Here is a 12581-nt window from a genome sequence, read left to right as displayed (position 1 = left end):
CCTCTGTTTTGGTGATGTAGCATTCGTTGGCATTTCAAAACTACAAACACATTTGAGTAACTAGCTGCTATTAGGAAAAAGAAAAAAAAATTAGGATCAACATTGCTAAGTACAAAATAAGAACAATGGGTATGTAAAGGCTAATCAGTAGAAATAACAGTTTGTCGTGGTAGAAAACATATCGCACACATGGAGAATACATATTGAAAACAAAATTTTATTTATCGCCTAACTATTCTGGATCTAAATAATGAGAATCATAACCTATAAGCTTAGATTATGTGTATGTGTGTTTTCCTAAGCCTGAGAGCAAGGTGGAGCCCTGGTGGTGCAGTGGTTAAGAGCTCGGCTGCTAACCAAAAGGTCAGCAGTTTGGATCCACCAGCCACCTCTTGGAGACCCTATGGAGCAGTTCCACTCATCTTATAGGGTTGCTATGAGTTGGAATTGACTCAACGGCAATAGGTTTTTTGGTTTTGAGAGTAAGGTCACCTTCCTATTCACCTTCATACCCCCTCACAGTGCCTTGAACAGGGCAGTGCACACAATAGATGCTTAGTACATATTTTTGGGTGAAATAATGTACATTTGCTTTGCCATTGTAAGTGGCACAAAGTATGAAGGCACAGACTTATTACAAATAAATTTTTACTTCCTTGAGACTCTTCTGGGACCCCAACAGTATAAGACAGGGAGAAATGGAAGAAATCTAGGGAATATTGGCATTCTTAATACTAGCTAGGTATAATGCACCAAGTCTTCACTATAGACATGTGGAAGGATATACAACAGTCTGCAGACCTGATCCAAACGTAGCTGATGCTTGAAGTATTGACAACAGTCCAGTATTTAATGTTTCTTCTTTCATTTAAAAAAAAAAAGAAGAAGAAAGAAATCATTTGAAACTAATTATTAATATGAGTAACAGGGTTTTCTGGGGAGGTACTTTATTTTATTGAAATCTACATATAACATTTGCAATGAAAACACTTTAAATCCAATGAAAACTTTAAAAAATATATCACAATCAAAACTCACAGGTATTTACTGATATTTACCTAACAGAAGGCCCAAAATTATTATGAAAACATTAGAGAACATGATATAAGAGCTTACATTAATATGTGACAAATCAACACGATTAAATGTCAAAAGAAGACAAATATAGAAAAAAAATATGGTTGATTTTACACCTTAGTTCAGAATTCTATGATTGGTTATTATCACTGTTTAAGAATGATTATTATTCTGTTCCATAAAAAATAATACTTGCTTTACTTATCTTTTTGATGAGTAGAAACTAAATATAAGCTTAGAAAATTTTAAATTCTGATATAATATAGCATATGTTCTATTTAAATATTCACAGTAACACTGCATTGCTAGTCTTTAAAAGTACAGAATGTATCACAGACTGTGTTGACTTACAAGGGAAAGCAGTAACAGTGTCTATCTGTGGTTTGAGAAAAGAATAAAAATGTAGTACTATGTCATGGATTAACAATGAATGTTTCCCATATTCAAACTGAGTGGTCATCACATTTTAATTTTTCCTGGGAAAATCCTTAAATAGATTTCAAAATTTGTGGGTAAACTTTGAACTATGGCTAAATGTTAATAATGCTGACATGATTGATGACCGATTCTTTTTTAATAAAATAAACCAAAAAAACCCAAAAAACAAACAAAAACCAAACCTGTTGAGTAGATTCCAACTCCCAGGGACCCTATAGGACAGAACAGAACTGCCCCATTGGGTTTCCAAGGCTGTAATCTTTATGGAAGTAGGCTGCTATATATTTCTCCTGTGGAGTGGCTGGTGGATTCGAACCGCTGACCTTTCTGTTAGCAGCTGAGTGCCTAACCCTGCGTCACCGGGGCTCCTCTCTTTTTTAATAGTTGAGGAAATACTGAGTTTTCTTAAAATAAAAAAAGACAGTTTCTCTCCTCACTCTCCCTTTCCTGCTGTCCCCTAATCACAGAACACGTGATGAAAAATAATAGGTTGAAAATGATTAGTATGGTGGGTTTGACCATATTTTTTTCTCTGAATCAGACTGGTTGCAGTTTCTTGGGCTGATTATTGCTTCTTTCAACTGTTCAGAAATCAGTCATTTATGATGGATTTTTTAAAAAAGGACACTGGAAGGATCAGTGAGGAAGGCAATAACAGCAACAATATCTTTTACCTAAACCCCTAAATTTCCCAATGTATCATTTAAAGTTAAATTTCAATCAAAAATGTAAAGACAATCACAGTGAGAGGATAAAAATAACATGACGGAGGGTAAATAGTGTAAAGAACGTGAGATTTAGAGCCATTTACTGGCCATGGTGTCTTGAGCAAGTCACTTGATCTTTTTAAATCTTGGTTCCTTAATTTCTAAACTTCAGAGAGTATTAGTACTTTGTATGGATGTTTATGTTTTAACGATTAAATATATGAACGATCTTTGCAAAATACAAGGCAATAAACATATGTTATACATTTCTATGGAAAAAATGGAGGCTCTGTATTTTTGTTCTTCTGACCTCTGCATAATTACCATCTATCTGTGTAAGATTTCAAAAATGGATTCTTATTATAACATTTAGCATATTATATAGAAATACTACATACACTATTAGTTTGCTTTCCCTTGTATATATGTGTAGGAGCTTTGAAACAGAAAAGATACCATTTTATGTGGTAGTTCCAAAAATGGTCTATACAGTGCACTTAAAGTTTTTAAAGAGGATATTCTTATTTGGTTTACAGTTATACAATTTTATGGCATTTAGGAAAAACACTTTGACAGTTACTTTTAAGAAAACTAAATACTTAACCTCCCCCCACCCCCAAACCCAGCATTAACAGACCACACTATGGAAACAATTTACCAGAAGAGATACTACTATGGTTTGTTTTAGTATGGTCAGTTCACAAATTATTGTTAAGATACAGCACTAACACAATATGCTAGAATCACCATTTAGCAAATTTCACCAACTTTGAAAAAAATGGATAAAATCACTTCTCACAAAGATCACTAACAGTAATACATAAAACACTAAATTACACCAAAAGTGAAAATTCATATTCACAAAATGAAGTTACCAGACTAAATGTTTTAATGATTTGCTTCACTAGTCAAAACATACATTTCCTATTATGATAGAGGCCTTTAAAAACTGCCCCCCTTTCTGAATGGAAGTGATATAAGACTAAACCTCTGGACAAATAATCTCGGTATGACAAAATATTTCTGTATTATTCAAATGGACAGCTGTCATTTTGACGATTTCTCTAGTGTCCAAATATCAGCATCCGTCTTGCCTAATCTCTGTCTACCAAAAATAGGCAACCAGAAAATACTTCTGTTTTCCAATGGGTGTAGTCACCTCTTACTTATTTTGTAGGTATAAACAAAAGCTACATCTCTTCTCTTTTCAACTGTCCACTAAAGCCAAACAAAAGAGTTTGGGCTGTCCCTGAATCTTGTTTCTCACTCCTGAGCAAAATTAACTACAGTATGGCTCATATCAGGTCTCAGCTGTATTCACAAACATTTCACAACATTTTGTGAATATTATTTTAAATTACAATCATTGCTGCTGGGATCAGATGGCATTAACTTTTTAATGTGATAAAATGCACCTTATCAACTGGCTACAGTTCATGGTAATTACATTTGATTCTGACTTGCTATTTATTACACAAATTTAAATAGAAGATTAACTTGAACAGACTTTTTTTGATAACTATCTCAACACTCAAAAGATGAAATGATAAACCATAATAACTAAATCATGGTCAAAATTAAAAGCAATTACATTTTTTAAAATATCTTGTTCTTATATTGTGCTGAAGCCACTTAGCAGTATTAGAAATATCAATATTTGAATCTGCAAAATTGCCAGTAACTAACTCTTTATAAATCTTAGAAATCTGTTCATTCACTAGAGATATACAGCATCTTAGTGACTAGAGGGGAGCAACATGTACATGTGTATGTATAACAATCTGAAGATACAGAATTTTCAAAGATGGAAAGAACTTTACAAATTACTAAATTGAAAGTCTTCACTTTGCTGGTAAAGAAACTGGGGCTCAGAGAGGTTAAAGGGACTTTCCAAGGAAACATGAGAGTTACTGGCAGAGCCAGCACTAAAGCACAGGCATCTGCTTAAGTTCTGATGAACTGCTCCTTGGGAAAAAAATCAAGAGACAGTAAGGCAAACACTCCACACAGCCCAGGCATATATGTTAAGTGTGCAATAAAGTTCTCCTACTGTCTTAGCATTTCACATACCTTAACTTTAACCTCTAGTTAAATTAACTAATATCCCCCTTTCAGCTATTTTATTCATTTGCTTCCATTTGTGCAGAGTGATTTTTCTTTTTCATGATCCTATTATAGATCAGTGACAATTCTTAGAGAAGAAAAAATCCTATTTCCTCTTCTCACAATCAATTTGAAGAAAGATATATTTATGATACTTCCAGGGCTTAAACCTTATTTCAATTTATTCTTTCCTTCTGAAATGCGTAAGAACATCTGAGTAGTTAACTATTCTTCAAAGCATCTTTCAAACGTGTATAATGAGGATTTTAGGTTGGAAAGGGTTCTGTGTACCCATTTTGCAATTAAGGAAACTGAAGCCTAGTAATGGTAAGTAACTTCTCTAGTGTCCCACAGGTAGAAAGTGGGTAAAAATTCTGGTCTCCTGATATCTAGATTCTTTTTACTACCCATTCTGTGAACCATCTTTGATATGACAGTTTACTCATCTGTACTATCCTGTGCTTTTGTTTATCCCAGAAGTCCAGGTCTTGTCTTTATTTGAAACTGTGGCCTGTGATAATGCAGATATGATATTAAGTATACTACAGTGTTTAAAGTTGTATCAGTGGTGTTTTATGAAGGTAGTTTGTCGATTTTTACAACACATACTGATCCTTACTAATACATCTGAATGTCTAAGACCCCCTATGGCACAGCTGTTCAGTTTGTTTCATTCATTCCAATAGCTGATGTGAATCACTTTACTGCTGGCCAGGCTGCGATCATTAGTTACAGTATGAAGTTGACTGAAATCGATTAACCATTCTCTGGCCTAGGGCCTCTACTATATGGGTTAACACAGAACAAAAGCAAGGTGGTGGGTATATTTTTCACTTTAACCACAAATCATCTAGATTGGAGGGTCACATAGTTCAAATCTGAGGTAACTGTCACCCTTTTACTTTATTCTTACAGTGATCTGGTCTCAAAGTTTTGACAACAGAGAAATTACCGGCAGATTGTGCAAAAAAAAGTAACCTGGATAGCTCCTATCCATGTATTTCGTTTCGGGGGGTATAAGATTGTTTCAGTTACTGATTCTTTTTTTCAATTGCCCAGGTCTGATGATTCCACTTAATATAGTAGACATGTTCCCCCAGAGTCTGTGAAAAACATTGGCATTGGTTTTTAATAAAATTAACAAGAAATGTATATATGTATATATATACACACACACACATATGTATACACACACATATGTATGTATATATACACATATATATTATATATACATATATACATATACACACACATACATATTTAACAATGAAATTCATCACAGGTATTTCCTTCTATAGGGTATCAGAGTATTATAATCTTGGCTTTGCTGACAAAATATTTTCATAATTCTGTAAGTGCTCTTATAACTTACATTGTTGTGCATCTGAATAACAGGAAATAAGTTATTTATGTATTCATTCAGGTATTTATGCATTTGAAAATAAAATATAGAAATGAAAAAGAGTCTTTTTTTATACTAAGTGTTCACAGTTTGACTTTCCATAAGGCTTATTAAATAATATACAAATAGCTACCATTCTGCTGAAATGTCACAGTAAATACATTAATAATGGCACAGAAGTGAAATGCCCCCAAATGGGAAACCACATTTTATAACCTTCTAAACCTCTTTTCCAACTAAAACTTTATTTATCAAAAGATTTCTAACAGAATATAAAAATAGAAGATGATACAAGAAACCTTTTACAAATAGAATTTTGAAGGAAATGCTATAAACATTAGATGAAATATTGTATGTATCTTTAAGAATGTGTTTTGTATAGCTACACCAAACATCCCATGAAAATGAAACTGTATGAGTGTATTATATAATGGTTGAAAAGTATAACTAAACGCTAACATTTTAGTTAAGATAAATAACTTAAGCATATAATGAATGACTACCAATCTATTTTTATAAAGCTCAGCTCATCTAAAACCTACCTACAAGCCTAATTTGCAAACTTACTATTTTGAATCAAAAAAAAAAAATGTGTAATCGAGCAAGGCACATATCTTTTAGGCAAGTCTATCTTTAATACCATTCATCTGGGCACAGTGTAGATTTCACTTATTTATATGTAAATGGACTAATTTATGTATGAGAGCCTTTGGTACAAAACACACCTTCACAAAGTTCCACATAACCCAGAATATAGAACATAACATTAATACAGCTCATGATTAAACACAGTCCAGAAACTAACTGAAAAAAGGAACAGTAATAGTTGGCTTGTTAGAAACAAACATTTAGCCTTTCTTTATCGGCAGCACTGATTCTAGTTTTTGGATGTTAGATTTCATCAAAATGTCAGAAGGTTGAAATGATACCTTAAAATTTTTTTTAATATTTTTTATTTCTTGATCAATTTTTATATTGCATACAATTTGAAGAGACTCCTCCAGCTTCAAAGCTGTTTCCTTTATATAAAGCATTTGTTCGAGACATCTGAATGTCAGCTGAGACAAACACATGTGCAGGCAGAGGCAGTTCACCACCCATCAGTGATCTCACTGCCACTGCTTCTTGATCTAGGCAATTAAAATGAGCGTCTTACTGGTCAGTGCAGCTCTACAGTTTCTTGCGCGGGGCTCTTGAGAAATCTGTTGAACAGAGGAAACACAATGATTTACTGTATATGCAGGTTTTCTTTTAATTACAGACTTTATGTCAATATAAAATGTTCCATTCATTAACTTTTTAAAACTTTGAGATAAAAAAAACTATTACCTTGAAACATTCAAGCAATTTAATGTCTAAATGCATTAACCACATATTGAATGCCTTTAATTTATAAGTTAGGAAAAGTTCTAGAATATGCTGAAATTGTGGATCATTTTTTTCCCCATTAAAAATGACCTCCAAATTTAGTCCAAACTAAGATGACAGAGTTGGCTTTTTTAACAGGAAATTTTATTTTCATCCTTCATGAAAGGTTCTGAGTGTCCCCTGACTTTTACAGAAATGTGTTTATTCATTTTCTTAATGTATTTCCAAGAGCTTGTTTCATTTCTAGCTCTGCATCTCACTACGGTAATCTAAGATGAGAACTCTTTTTGAAGTGAATAGAAATTCTACCCAGATGAGTGTCATGGAAAGAGAGAGAGAGAAAAGGAGAAAATCTCAAAATGAGTACAGTGAAAATTATTTTCTAGTGCTACAGTATGTCATGCCTATAGTTTATCTTGTCATTACAAATAACTTTCAAATCTGTTGATCCTTTAAAATATGAACTCTGCACAGTTATGTACCACTTTAAAACATCACAGAATAGGACAACAAGAGCCACTTGACCAAGGGTCTGTGAAGAGCCAAAAAAAAAATTTAAAGGTTGGGGCTCTCCCACCAACTCACCTACCACTGTGGGACACACGACTGCTGAAATTTTCAGCCTGTCACCTGACCTATGGATTTGGGACTTGCCAACCCCCACAAGTGAAGAGCAATAAGCCTGGAGTTACTCAAAGCAACAAATTATGAAGACATACTAAGAAGTGAGGAAATTCCTGTGTTTCCAAATGGCAAAGTACACTCACACAAGGGACATGATGTGTCATCATCTGCCTGGGAAGTCCCAAGTGGCCTGGTCTGACGAGGCAGAGGAGACTTATGGTCTATGCTTTATTTGGCTCCACCCCTTGTCCAGCTCTGTTTTTTTGGGTAAGAATAGATTTTTAGACTTTCTATGAAGAAGAAATGCTTAGAAAACATAACAAACATATTTAAACTTTCAGAAATAAAATAAACCATATCCCCTTAAATTACACACATACATACATTTTATATAAACAATGTATAGACATATAGTCAAAGAAAAAAAATCTCTCTCTTTAGGTGCTATATGTAACTTTTAAGCTATTTGAACATTGATGCATGGAATTTTCTAAATTAAGTTTTACTAGAAGACAAAATAATGAAGTCTGCTTAGTTATTATCTTAGAATGCAACAGTGAATATTTTTTTAATGAATATAGAAAAAAATATGGCTTGTGGTAGGCAGAATAGTGGCTCAACAAAATGTCCATGTCCTAATCCCTGGGACCTGTGAACATGTTACCTGACACGGCAAGAGGGACTTGGCAGAGGTGATTAAAGTTAAGGGTTATGAGATGTGGAGATTATTCTGGAGTATCTGGGTTGGTCCTATCTAATCATATGGGTTCTTAAAATTGGGGAACCATTCCCAGCTATGGTTAGAGAGTTGTGACTTTCTACAGAAGAAGGGTCAGAGAGATATGAAGTGAAAAGGACTTGAGCTTCCATTGTTGGCTTTGAAGACGACGGGAAGGACTCACTAACCAAGGAATGTGGGCAGCTCTAAAAGCTGGCAAGGAAACAGATTCTCCCTTAGAACCTCCACAATGAAACAGCCCTGTTGACACATCTACTTTAGCCCATTGAGACCCATACTGGACTTCTGATCTATGAAACTGTAAAGTAATAAATTTGTGTTCTTTTAAGAAAAAAAAAAATAAAGTTGGGTCCTTCTTTCCCCAACTACAGAAAATTTTTTGGAAATGCTGACAGTAAAGTATTTCTTAATAACAGCATAAGACAATACGACAGTCTTGCTCACTGCTACATCCAGAATGTAAATGATGTTTGGCACACAGTAGACTCTTAATGAATATGTCGAATGATGGATAAATCCCTACCACCTTGCACAGTATGTGACACACAGGAGATACTCAGTAAATGTATGTTGAATGAATAAATGGCCATATGAAAATTAGATTCATGTCTCTTCAGAAGTTTACCAACTACGTAGTATAAAGACAAAAACAGAAAATGCTAAACTTTGTTCCAGATGTCAATGTGTCAATATAATCTATCATAATGCGTACAGAACACTGTTACCCATATATACTCCTGGTTTCAATGGGTGCTTCCAAACCAGTGATAAATTCCCAAAGATGGTTATCTGGCATTTAAGTGTGCTTTTGAGGAAATAATGTTTCATTCACTAAATTAAATATTTATTGTATGCCTACTCATTGCTCAACAGTCATCTACTGAATAGTTTTCCTTACGGGCCTGGATCACACTGGGTCATCCCTGATAAAAGGTATAACTTCTTCTTAACGTTGACTTTTAGTCAAAAAAACAAAAACAAAAAAACCCTTGGCGTCCAGTCGATTCCAACTCATAGTGACCCTATAGTCAAAAAGTAAGAGTATATTCTTGCATTACAGTATGATTAATTTTCATTATCAGAGTTTGAAAATTATCATGGTTTAATAGCTATTGTTGTTACATGCCATCGAGTCAGTTCTGACTCACAGTGACCCTATGTACAACAAAACAAAATACTGTTCAGTCCTGTGCCATCCTCACAGTCGTTGCTATGTTTGAGCCCACTGTTGCAGCCACTGTGTCAATACATCTCTTTGAGGGTCTTCCTCTTTTTCACTGCCCTTCTGCTTTACCAAGCGTGATGTCCTTCTCCAGGGACTGGTCCCTCCTGATAACATGTCCAAAGTATGTGAGATAAAATCTCGGCATTCTCACTTCTAAGGAGCATTCTGGCTGTACTTCTTCCAAGACAGATTTGTTTGTTCTTCTGACAGTCCATGGTATATTCAATATTCTTCGCCAACACCATAATTCAAAGGCATCAATTCTTCTTCAGGCTTCCTTCTTCATTGTGCAGCTTTCACACGCATATGAGGCGACTGAAAATACTATGGCTTGGGTCAGGCTCACCTTAGTCCTCAAAGTGACTGCTTTTTAGCATTTTAAAGAAGTCTTTTGCAGCAGGTTTGTCCAATACAACATATTGACTGATTTCCTGGCCGCTGCTTCCATGGACATTGACTGCAGATTCAAGTAAAACAAAATCCTTGACAACTTCACTATTTTCTCTGTTTATCATGATGTTGCTTATTGGTCCAGTTGTGAGGATTTTTGTTTTCTTTATGTTGAGGTGTAATTCATACCGAAGGCTGTAGTCTTTGATTTTCACCAGTTAGTGCTTCAAGTCCTCTTTACTTTCAGCAAGTAAGGCTGTGTCATCTGCATATCGCACGTTGTTAATGAACCTTCCTCCAGTCCTAATGCCATGTTCTTCTTCATATAGTCCAGCTTCTCAGATTATTTGCTCAGCATACAGATTGAATAAGTATGGTGAAAGGATACAACCCTGATACACCCCTTTCCTGATTTTAAACCATGCAGTATCCCCTTGTTCTGTTCGAACAACTGCCTCTCAGTCTATGTACAGGTTTCACGTGAACACAAGTAAGTGTTCTGGAATTCCTATTCTTCATAATGTTATCAATAATTTATTATAACCCACAAAGTTGAATGCCTTTGCACAGTCAATGAAACACAAATAAATATCCTTCCGGTATTCTCTGCTTTCAGCCAAGATCCATCTGACATCAGCCATGATATCCCTTGTTTCATATCCTCTTCTGAATCTGGCTTGAGTTTCTAGCAGTTCCCTGTCAATGCACTGTTGCCACCATTTCTGAATTATCTTCAGCAAAATTTTACTTGTGTGTGATATTAATGATATTGTTCGACAGCTATTAATGACTACTTATTACAAGACATTACAACATGAATGACCTGGGATCAATTTTACTTCCTAAGTACCCAGCCTCTGCTCAATGCTACTTAGTCTTGTTATCTTGAATAGTTCTATTAAGCTATGGTTTATTGCTGTTACATCCTTTTTATATAAGGGATTGGACCATTTTTAAACCTCATGTGTCAACAGCTGCCTCTCTTGAGATTATTAAATAAGTACAGTATAGCTTGGCATCCTATTAGATTATAGGTGTAGAAAGCAGGTGCAATTCAACAGAAATAAGAAATAAAGGTGATATCTGGATAGGTAGTAATCATGATGTTTATATTAATCGGTAAGAAATGGGTTGAAGGGCTTAGAAGAATGATCACTGAGTTAAGCATCAAAATCAAGTCTACAAAAAGAGAAAAAGGAGCTATAATAGAAAGTGGTGACCTATAATTGAAGACATTTGAACAAATAAATGTTCTAACATAGAAAACAAGAAAAGAAGTTAAGAGCAGTCAAATTTAAATAATTATCAAATTTGTGGATTATCTGTGCCCCTTGATTTTCCCTGGATTTGCTAATTAATACCTCCACCAAGGCCTAAATGAAAGAAGGACAGAAACCCAGCCTACTTAACTGTTAGCCTCACTAACATGTATTTGATGAGGGAAGGATTGAAATTATTCTATAATGTGTAGTTTTATGGGAACTTTGCTTTCACGTGTCTATACTCTGACGTCTATTAAATAACATAGAGTTGGCTGCACACCAATAAGTTCTACAAATTCTACCAACTAAATTATAATAAATAAACCCCAAGGACTAGAAAGATTTTTTTTTTCTCAATTATATACAATTCTCTGATTGGGCTCTTAAAAATTATGTACACTTGGCAAGCAAAAGAAGTTTAAATTCACTCAGTAAGTAAAGTTGGTAATGTGCTAAGATGTAAGTTTTGTAAAAATATCTGGAAAGTCATGGAAAAATGAGCTGTGATCTGTAATCAATACTACTTTAAGCAGTATTTAGGTCTACTAATAATGAATATCCTCAATTCACATAATTGCATAGTAAAATAAACTACTCTTTTGAAATCAGTTAAAATGTTTGAAGGTAAAAGGCTTACAAAATCTAGGTATAAACCAATGCCCTGATAGATTCAAACTTGGGAGAAATTATTTGTCTGTGGTTTTTGGTCACCCACAAAATTTTGCCCTTTAGAAATATGACATACAGTCACTCTGGTTTAATATGATTTTCATTACAGTTTCTTATATAAATAACATATTAGTGAATATTTGACATTTTATTGTCCTGAGCCTTGAGAGGTAGGTACTGACACATGAGGTAAATACAAAATGTAATAGTGCATGAGGCATCCTCTTAAATGTCTAATACCTTGACTATAATAGGTTTAACAGAAAATCCAGTAAAACTCAAAAAATAATGTCACAACCCCTACCCAAAACCAGAAAAAAATTCATGAAAAAAAAAAACTAGTTCCATTCTCTGTCTTTCATCATTTCTATAAAAGGCCCTAACAGTGTGTCCTCTGAAGAGAGAAACGATCTCTGTCCAATGTGGTCTTACTTGTTTGTATAGGCTGATGGAAGGATTCCTAACTTCTACTAGTCTACACAGGTAATCTCAAGTACATACATTAGTTTTCTTTAATTTAGTAACATAGTTAGTAAGGAAACTGTTCTACTCAGATGTGCAGAGGCAGTAGCCAGTT

The 12581-nt window shown here is 34.4% G+C and overlaps 1 long non-coding RNA gene across 1 annotated transcript; it reads right to left on the bottom strand.

Moving 5' to 3' along the window:
• Positions 1-939: 939 nt before the first annotated feature.
• On the bottom strand, positions 940-9689 carry LOC111819188 (uncharacterized). The gene is made up of 2 exons (XR_002822944.1): positions 7863-9689; positions 940-6929 (listed from the first exon to the last, which is right to left on the bottom strand). It is a non-coding gene; the product is annotated as an uncharacterized LOC111819188 (long non-coding RNA).
• Between the last annotated feature and the right edge of the window lie 2892 nt (positions 9690-12581).

The sequence above is a fragment of the Trichechus manatus genome, unplaced genomic scaffold (assembly GCF_000243295.1).
Source record: "Trichechus manatus latirostris isolate Lorelei unplaced genomic scaffold, TriManLat1.0 scaffold00297, whole genome shotgun sequence".
Taxonomy (NCBI): Eukaryota; Metazoa; Chordata; class Mammalia; order Sirenia; family Trichechidae; genus Trichechus; species Trichechus manatus.
The sequence above is the reverse complement of the archived record's forward strand: the minus strand, read 5'-3'. Positions and strand labels throughout refer to the sequence as shown.